Source organism: Thalia democratica, chromosome 3 (genome assembly GCF_965202585.1).
Source record: "Thalia democratica chromosome 3, ktThaDemo2.hap1.1, whole genome shotgun sequence".
Taxonomy (NCBI): Eukaryota; Metazoa; Chordata; class Thaliacea; order Salpida; family Salpidae; genus Thalia; species Thalia democratica.
Window position 1 is genome coordinate 100322350 of NC_139167.1, and position 3152 is coordinate 100325501.

Consider the following 3152-nt stretch of genomic DNA (forward strand, 5'->3'; position numbering starts at 1 on the left):
GTCTCTAGAGGAACGACATTTTGGTTTTTAGCATGTTTAATTAATGTGAGTTGCAAGTTGTTATTTTTTAGAACTAAAAAGTTAACATATATTTGCCTTTAGAAACAGTTACAATGGTGTTTCTCTGCCGTGGATTCCTTCAAGCCATTTTATTTAATTTTATTTAAATTTATATATAGAAGTTCTTTAACTTTTTTTAAAATACTTATTATATCAAACTAACATGCAACTTTATCTTTTTTTATGTCTTACAAAAGTTGTTTTTTATTTGCTTTCAATTGTTATGTTAGTTGCAAAATAATTTTTAAAATTGACTATAATTAAAACTGTGACACCAATAATGAAAATTTTCTATTAATGTGTCTACAGAAACATATTTAGTTGAAATAAATTGAAAATTTTTGTATTAATTCATTTATTTCAACATTTTTATAAAAGAAATAGAAGAAATACACTTGTTTGAAAAGTTATGAAAACTGATAGTGAAGTTTACTTAAAGGCCTCAAATTCTTTAAATTTTAAGCTATTGTATTAATAAGTAGTTAATATACTTCAAGCTATCTTTTTTTTATGTTTAATTAATCAACTTTTATTATTTTATTACACACTTTTAAACTTAAAGATTCTTTAAGTAGTTTAGACCGAATCAAGAAAGTTTAAATATTTATTGAACATTAGTTGATTAAGTATATTTTACCAGGATATGAACAACATAATTATGTTTTTAAATATTTTTATTTAATCTATAAAAATGTTCAACATGGTAAAACTAAACTAAGGAGCTATAATAACTGTAATTTGTATACAAACACTTAATTATTATAAACATTTAAAGACAAAAGAGAGACATAATACTGAACAAATAACATTTATGTAATCTTTATATATTTATTCAATGATAACTATGACACAAGTAACTAATATGGTTTTAAATTATAAGCATAGGGAGGGGGCAGTTTTTTTCACAATTGATTTTGTTTTGTCAAGATTAAACAAGCTACAAGTTTACTTTTACATATTTTAAAATTTCAAAGTAAATTTTGAAATATAGCATGTTGAAGTTGGATAGTACAATAGGTATCTTATGGTAAGAGAAAACTATAACAGCAAAGAATTAAAATCACTAAAAATTGATAGGCTATTTTATTAGATAACTACTTCAAATCTTTAGAAAACTTTACTTCCAGTATTTAGAAAAAAATGTCTTAAATAAAAATAATCAAAAAAATTTTTTTTTTACTTTTTAAATCTATATGTTTGTTTGGATATTTAATATATTTCTATAAGCTTTTCTAAAATAATTTATTAAATCTTGTTATATGACAATTCAAAAAAATTTCAAGGGCCATAACTCAGAAAAGTAATAGATATATTTTATAAAAAAAATGAATGTAAGTTGTTTTATTAAGACTCTTGAAAGTAAAAAAAAAAATTTAATCTTAGAATTCTATAATCTAATAAAGTATTAAATATTATAACTTATTTTAGTCATAACTCCATTTGTTTTTGCAGAGAAAAAGTGTTTTTAGATAATTATCAGACTTACATTAGAGTTTTTTTAAACATGTACTAGTTTTGGAGTCATTTTAAAATTTGTTACAAACTAGAGTTATACATTTCTAAAAAAATTGTGCACTTGTTTAATTAGATAGAGGATGATAAATAATCAAAAATTAATTGGACCTCTTTATTTAAAAATTCAGAAAATCTCCAGCATTTCTACGATCAATTCATCAGCTCAATCCAAATCTCAATCAAACGTTTTGTTCCAATTTTTTCTAAAAATAACAAAAGTAAAAAATATCCATCTCATATTAAAAAGTTATTAAAAGAAAAAGCGAATCTATACAAAAAAAGTAAGACAAACAAATCACTTTTGATAAAATACAAAAACAAGTCTAAAGAATATCAATTAGCTGTTAAAAAATACAACTTTGAATATGAAAACAAATTCTGCAAAAACCCAAATTTAAAAAAGTTTTATAGCTACGTGAAATCTAAATTGAAGTTAAACAATTCCATACATCTCTTATATGATAATGATAAAAACAAAACAGTAACCTCAGATTTTGAAATAGCAACACTTTTTAACATAAATTTTCAAAAAGTTTTTAAAAAAGACGAGAGTTACCAGTCTTTTAAGCTACCCCAAAAGAATTGTAGTAAGATGCAAAATTTTTTCATAACCTATGAAGACATTATAAGTTCAATTAACCACTTAAAAGATAAAATCATAAGAACGCCAGAAAACATTCCACCCTATTATATCAAGCATGTTATCTAATCAATAATATTTCCACTTTCATTAATATTTAATTGCTCTCTAGAACTATCTGATGTTCCTAAACAATGGAAAACATCTTTTATTATTCCTGTGCACAAGAAAGGTAATATACACGATGCATTAAATTACAGACCAATATCTCTAACAAGTGGCTTTTCAAGAATTTATGAACATATTGTATCTGTAAAAATTCTCAATCACCTCTTTGATAACAAATTATTAACTAACAAACAGTTTGGTTTTGTTCCAAACCGCTCATCAACCATTCAACTGTTAACATGCTTACATTCTTGGTTAGTTCCTTATCTCAAAAATGAATTTACTAAAGTAGTTTATACGGATATTCAAAAAGCCTTTGATTCAGTATCACACAAAAGATTATTAAAAATTTTAAATCAGTATGGGCTACATGAAAGCTTAATTGATTGGTTTGATAACTTTTTAAATAATAGATCACAAAGAGTACTCATCAATAATACGCTTTCTGACTCTTTAACAATCTACAGTGGAGTACCACAAGGTGGTGTAGTTGGTCCCCTTCTCTTTTTAATTTATATTAATGATATTTGTTCAAACATTGATATTAAAAGTGAGTTAAGCTTATTTGCAGATGATGCCAAAATCTTTAGTCAGTCAAATACTTCATTACAACTATCTTTAGATAATATTTACATATGGTTAAAAACAAGAAAACTAAACTTAAATCCTAGCAAATGTAAAATTCTAACCATTAACAAAAAAGAATCTTCTCCAACTGACCTCTTAATCAATAACATCAAGTTACCAGAAATTAAAGTTTTTAAAGATTTAGGAATTTATATTTCCAAAGATTTGAAATGGAATGAACATATCAACTATTTATATAAGA